Genomic DNA, 7,883 nt, shown 5'->3' on the forward strand with positions numbered 1-7,883 from the left:
CATAGTTACTTTTGCCAGGTTTGGGAATGTAAACAATCCTGGTCTTCTGCCATAGCTTTGGAAAGTGTCCCAGTGCCAGACTAGCTCTGTAAATTTTGATTAACACAGGGGTGATAGGATCTGCTTTGGATCATTGCAGGCATGATTCCATCAGGTCCAGGGCTCTTAAGTGATCTGAAGGTGGAGATAGCCCACCTGACATTGTCTTGATTGATAATATTCTTAGCATAGGTCCATTGATTTCTTTGTATTCTTTTTACAGAGCCTCTTATCATAGGTTCATTGATTTCCTTGTATTCTTTTTACGGAGCCAATAAAATGCTGTCCTTCATTGCTATCCGTATCAAAAGTGGGGGCTCCTGGAAAGTGAGTTTTGGCCATAACTTCCATTATCTCTTTTCCAATGGTGGCAAAGTTGCCATCCTCATCCTTTAAGGTGCCAACCATTATGGGTTCATCCCCTCTAAGAATTCTTTGGAGTCTAGCTCCTTCAGAGATAGAATTTACCTCTTCACAGAGCTTTCTCCAGGATTCTTGTTTGCTTTTTCTAACATTTTTGTTATAGTTGGTGAGGGCGCTTTTATAATTATCCCACTCACCATGTTTCTTTGCTCTATTGAAAAGTTTTCTAACGTTTGCCCTTTCAGTTTCCAAAGAATTATTCCACCAAGGGCATTGGGGCTTTGCTCTTTTGGTACGTATTGGGCAATTTTTATTGTATGAACCTAGAATTTTGTTCTGCAGAGTTTCTGCTGTAATTTCTAGATCATAATAATCTCTAATATAATTTTCACCTAGTTCAGTCAGCCCCATGATATCGTTTTGGAATTTCTTCCAATTTGTTCTCATGGGGACTCTGAAGCAGCGGTCCAGATTTATATTTGGAGTTTATTTCAAGATGGATGTTTTGATGGTCGGTACCTGATGGTCTACCATCTACTTTCCATTTCGTGACATTTTTACTAATAGCCGGTGTTGCTATAATAATGTCAATTACTTCAGAACGATTAGAAGTTATAAAAGTAGGATCATTGTCGTTATTCAAAATATCTGAATTCTAATTAAGAATAAATTCTAAAAGACACTCACCTCTTTTATTTGTATCTGTGCTGTCCCAGACAGTATGGTGAGCATTGCAGTCAAGCCCTAAGACTGCCTGCAACCTGTTTTCTGCACATAACTCCAAGAGTTTGTGCAGTGTTTGATCAGGTGGAGCCTTCTCTTCATAGGATAGGTAGACTGAGCCATAAAAAAATTCTCGGTCTCTTCCCCCTATTTTGAGTCTGATTTTCACTGCTGTTAAATCCCTATAAATAAAATCTGCCTGAGGTAGAACCTCAATATCTTTACCTATTAGGATACATGTTCTAGCTTCAGTATTAAGATCATAACTGAGCTTACCTTTTGTTCCTTTGAGGCCACTGATTTTTCCCCTGACAAGCCAAAGTTCTTGGATCAGGGCCAGGTGAAAATCCTCAGTAATTAGTTTGAAAAATGTAATGTTATGCATTTCTTTTCTTTCTTTTTTTACTATTTGTAAGCCTAGTAGAAGCTTGCTACTATATTTATGCGACCCCCTCTTATATATAGCACTTTTAAACTTGCACATTTAAACAAAGAATAGGCTGTCATTTAATTAATCTTTTGATTAATGTTTTTACAACATGTAAAACAGAATAACGGCCCGTTTTAGAGAAAGTACTTGTGTCATTATTTTACAGTCATTTTTAGTCTTCTTTATTATCACAAAAAAGAAAGGGGAAATATAAGATTACTTTTGAGTTTTTACAATACTAATGCATAAAAACCAAGATTATGAATGATATCGCATTCCTTAAAGAAAATTAATAACGGCACTAATATATTTATCCCTTTTGTCATCTAATTTGCCAATTGCTCATGAATTAACAAGTGCCTTCTTTTTTTCTTTATTTATTTAATTACTTCTTTAGGGGCCATTTATAAAATACCTTTTTTAGCCCTTGAGATAACACTACTATGTCATAAGTGCCATTCTTCATTTATTTTATTTTATTTTAATTAAAAAACTAATAATTTCAAAAAATTAAAATTAAATAATTTCAATAAATTTAAAAAGTGCAATAGGTTTATGGATCCTAAAGATACTCTAGACTCCATGAATAGGTTGCACAGAGCGAATCAAATTAATTCAATCCATTTACTTCACTGCAAGTAGTCCCGCAGTGGCCTGATCGTCAGGACATGGTTCCCAGCAGATTACCGAAGTCAAGCATCACTGGCAGCGGTCGGTGTGCCAGTGGGTGACAACTTGGATCAGTCGGGGTAGGGACCAAGGGTGTGCGGTATTGGTATTCGTTAAGCTGTTCTACCGCAAAGTGCTCGACTTCGCGTGCAGGTTGTCGGGCTACCGAAACTGAGGTGCCATTCTCTCTGCAGAGGATCAAAATTGTGATGGTATGTCTTCGGATCATCCTTAGGGATGCTTCCCAGACCGTCGCCAATAGTCCATTGTACAGCTCTAGTGTGACGTAAATGAACTATTACTACTACTCACTGCAAGTAGCTTAACTTTATTAAAAAATAGTTGAAAGGGTTTGAGAGTATTTCATTAAAAATAGCTTAAAGGTTACAAGCTTACTTCGTTAGATCGACAAAATCATAAACTTCAACTTCAAATCATAAACTTCAATACACTTCAACTTCAACTGCACTTAAACTTCAACTGCTTGTTTGCTTGTCCTTGATGGCCAAACTTTCAAGGCTTTTTCACGTGTCATCCGCATCACGTCCACTTAGTAGGAATAACATTTACCATGACGCAATGCTAAATTCTATGCCACTATCCACATAAATCAATTATTAATCAAAAATCGAATATCAATTACTTTTCTTTATAATGCAATAAAATCTGGCGAGCAGCTATTTAAACGATCAAGCACTTCGTTTGTTTATTTGTGGCTTGAAGTTAGGCTCGCAGAAAATGCCGTCCATGGGTTAAATTTAGTAGGAATAACACAACCTGCGACGTAGTCTATAGTATACCCAATTAGTGAAACATGGTCATGAAACTCGAGTACACAATGCTATGGAAAGTAAAAGATTTTACTAAAAGTAGGATTAATAGGCACAGTAAGAAATTTCGCCCTTTTAATGGAAGAAATCCAGTATTTGATCTTTTTGGGAAAGTTTATAATCCAAGCTTTATCGTTTTTTATAAGAGTGAAGGAAATTTTACGAAAGAAGAAGTAAGTGGATTCTATTTAAAAAGTGATGGTGCGTTACCGAGCGACTTCAGAGTTCGATGTACGTGTATGATTAAAGTTTTAGATGATTCTGCTATATCAAATGGTGGAAAACAATCTGTAGATCAAAACGAAGTTTTGCTGTTTACTGTTGTTACTAAAGGTAAAACTTTGAGGGTTGCTAAAGACGTTGTGGAGTACTCTCGTGAACATGATTCTATTGATATAGTATTTGTCTTTAAAATGTATTTTAGCGATCCTGCAATAAATATTCCACTTAAAAGACATTGTTTATCCTCTGATTTTAAATACCTATTCGATTCGAAAGAAATGGCCGACGTAACTATCAGTTTTGGGGATGACTCTCTTCTCGCCCACAAATTAGTGCTCATTACTCGCTCTCCTGTTTTTAAAGCTATGTTCGACAACAATTGCTTGGAATCCAATACGAAAACCATCCAGATCACCGATGTTGATGCTTCTGTTTTTAATAATTTTTTAAAATATCTCTATTGCGATGAAATCGGTGACAAAAGTTATGATATGGTTCTTGATTTGTATGTGCTTGCAGATAAGTATGCGGTTGATGGTCTTAAGGAAAATTGTAGAGACATACTGGTGGCTGAATTAAATGAAGGTACTGTTTGTCAACTTCTTGAGATGTCCCATTGTTGTACGGATGAAACTTTGAAAGAAAAGGCGGTTGAATTTATTAAACAGCATTGTTCTGCAGTGTTTAAAAAACCAGAATGGTCAAAACTATGCAAAGATCATACCGAATTGTCATCATATGTTTTGGTAAGGGTTTCCCATTTTATAGATAGGTTAAATGAAAATAAAAAGTAAAGCCAAATTGAAAGTTTTTCAACAAAAAGTTTTTTCAAATAATATTTTTCGGGCTAACGCATTTATTTTTTTTAGTGTGCTCAAACATTCTTTTTGAAATGTGCTGTATTTTTCTTATATATTGATTAATCATCGATTTTTGTCTCATGTTGTTTAAAAAGTGAATTACTTAACTATCAAGGTTAATTTTAGAGTTTGATAATGTAATTTTAAAAATTTACTTATTTAACTAATGAAATTTATTTCATGTATGGTCGCAAATTTTGGAAGAATATTTGATTCAGTATAACAAATTTATGATATTTTTTTTAGACAATATTATTATTTTGTACTACTACTAATTTTTGCTAGAAATGGCAAAATATAGTACAACTTCTGCATTTTTTTCCATCATAAATAATTTAAAATACAATATTAACTTCAAAATGCATTTTCCTTAGTTTTTGAAAGTTAAAAAAGCATATAAGTATCTATCATCAATATTGGATTTCATTGTTCAAATAGCTGTTTCAGTAACTTTAGCAATTACCCATTATGTTCTTGATCATTACTGAAATATTTGTTTTTTCTTAACTCTTTAATTTTATTACAATTTATTTAGACGATTGTTCCCCCAATTATGAATCGAATATATTTCATATAATTTTGTATCATAAAAGAATCAATTTTCTTCAATTCAAAATTTTTATTAAACAAATTTGTTCTTAACTATTACTTTGTAAATGGTGTTATATACATAGTATAATGCTTAATATATTTTATTTATTGAATAGTTCAATGGCTAATATTATTACATTTATTTGTTAATTATTATAAATTTGTTTATTTGTTAATTATTATTATATATCAGTTTATTTGCTCATAATTATTTTAAAGTTATTAGTTCCTCCTAATTGATGAACTGGATTATATATGTGATATCCGTAGTAATGATGAAATAAGTATGTTTTTTCTGTTCTAAGACTGAATTAGGGAAGATTTCCGTATCGTGATCTGTGGCAGATATATTCCCCAAAGCTTGTATATATATGTATTTAGGGGGGGGAGCCATCGAAATCTGTCAAAACATTATTAGTAAGGCGGAATAAAGAACACCAATATTAGTTGGTTTTTCTGTTGAAACTGGAATCTCCTTAAAGTCCGGTTTACTTCAGTTAATGATTCGTTAGATTTCGATTGCTTTTTGTTTTTCATTGATTGCATATTTTATAAACAATTAAGTTTTAAAAGTATATTTTTTATATATGTATATTGTTATGTTTTATAAATATATTGTATAAATGATTATGCATTTATAAACAATTATGTTTTATTAAAAAGGATACATGGTTTTCTTGGATGATTTGTTCTTCTACAAATAACGTTTCCTGTTTGTATTGTATTTGAAGCTTTATTTCCTAAAACTATAAATTGTTTGCATTTGTAACACTGAAGATTTGACAACAATTGAACTTGTTTATTTACTAATAAATTTTGTCAACTTCTTCTAGTTTGTAATGCTTATTTATAAAAAAATGAACTAATTTTGAAATGTTCGTTATTGTTAAACAAATACAATACTTATAGTTGTGTTTTCATTCAAAAAAATTATTATTATTATCTTGCTATTTTAATTTAACTTCTAAATGTGTTATTATAATTACATTTGATGTGAAATCATTTGGCACTATAATTGATTTTATGAAGCTAATTTAAAGCAGAGTTAATCTTTTGTCAGAAATAAAAACAATTTCTTCCAGGAAATAGGAAGAAAATTAAAAAAAAACCTAAAGAAATGGAAGAAGCTAAAAATGATCAAATATAATTTTTTAACTACATTGGTTAGAACTGCTCAACTGATATGTACATACATTGATAACATACAAAACAAATACCCATTCAATAATAGTAGTACACACTCAAGATCGTATATAACACTCGTAGTCGAAAGGTGCGAAATTGTCACATAACAAATCAGGCCAACTGTCACTGGAAATGAAAAACCTCTGTGGCAAAATTTTTTCAAGCTATCTGCGACAGAACTTTCTGACACTAATATCTTTCTGCAAGATACTTTTAATGATAACAAACATATATGTTACTCAATTTAAATAACAAAAGTTTGTGTGCGTGTTTAAATAGTAAAAGTTTGGGTAAAAAAATGTTTACAAAAAAAAAAAACTAAATATTTTTATTTAATTGAAAGCGTAATAATTTTTTTTTTTTAATATTACAGGTGATATTCTCGCATTTTGGTGGGGATGGGATGCAGAAATTATTTAATTCTTCGCATTTTGTAAGTAATCATCACGGTAAAAACAAAAAATTAAAATCAGGATTGTAGTAATTGCCAAAAAAAAAAGATAGACGGCGAAATCGCTTGAATTGGACTCCTAAAATACGTGTTTCGTTTCGAGATTAGGTTGTTCTAATACGATACGAATTTTTTATACGATATCATTGATATCGTATAAAGAATTTCGGATTTAAGAACTATGGAGAAATCAATAGCAATAGCTGCCAAAAATTCAATATAATTATTGCCTTAAAAAGTAAATAATCAAATTTCGCGATTCGAATTTTTCAAATTGTTTGAAATATATCGGGATATTTAAAATCCACATGAAAATCAATATCAATAACTGTCGAAAATACAATCAAAGCATTATATCGATTTACGATACTATCGGTGTAAATGGAGCGTGCCAAAAAGGGGTTATCAAAATGCATGATTCAAATAATACGTTTAAAATTCTGTAGAAAAGAAAAGTTTTTTTTTTCACTTTTCAAAAGAAAAATCTTCTGCGACAATGTCGCTGCGATTCTGCCACGGGGTGAAAAACTGCCTTAATTTAAGTATGGAATCACGATGTAGGGCTTGTATATTTGTAAAAGGCGATCATACCCCCTGTTGAAAACAATTTTTTTCTGTTAATTTTGCAATCGCTGTTTCATACTTTCCTACGAATGTTACACATGATCATGTGTGTGTGTGTACAATTGTTGAGTGGTTATTATTTTTTTTTATTGTATCAATGTATGTACCAATCAAATATTTGAACGAAATGGGTCGATTAGATCTGATGAAAAAAATATATACATACGATTTAAATTTTATAATTCGGAAGATATTTTACCAATTTATGTTCTATTTCTCTTATTTGAAATTATGTAAAAATTTTGGTCTTTTGCATCTTGCAATGATATTAAATAAAGGAAAAATAAATAATTTTTAAACATGCATTTTTGGATAGAATTATCTTTGAATGTGTAAGTCTTATAAATGTGAGTAAAAGAAGAAAAAAAACTTCCCCGTGTATGACAAAATACGTAAAAAGTGAAGAAGAGGAGACTCGACCCACTCAAAAAATACGACGTAATTTAAGCAAAAATTACACTGGGTACTGGGAAATAAAATTTTTGATTTTCTAATTATCATGCCTATATGGGGTGTGAGGATTTCAGCTCTAAAATCAGTTTTGTTCGGGAAGCTACGGCTTTTTTTTAAAATCTCGAACTGATATTTTTAGATACCATTCCCTACGTAGCATAGAAGTGGGGGGGGCACTTGATATATACATGAGGGAATTTAAAGAATCCCTATTAGGAATGTATTGTTCAATCTCATAAAAACTTAGCGTGTACACAGAAGCCGATTGTAGATTTGAAATCAACGACGCGAAAATATCAAGATCAGTTCGAAAATCTCATACAACAGAAAAAATGTGTTTGATAATGGTAGTTAACATTTTAATTTTTTTTTTTTTAAATGTCTCTTAATTTTTAATGTCTAAAAGTACAATGGAAAAAAGTATTTTTTTTTTTTCGTTCATT

Source organism: Parasteatoda tepidariorum, chromosome 10, assembly GCF_043381705.1.
Source record: "Parasteatoda tepidariorum isolate YZ-2023 chromosome 10, CAS_Ptep_4.0, whole genome shotgun sequence".
Classification (NCBI taxonomy): domain Eukaryota; kingdom Metazoa; phylum Arthropoda; class Arachnida; order Araneae; family Theridiidae; genus Parasteatoda; species Parasteatoda tepidariorum.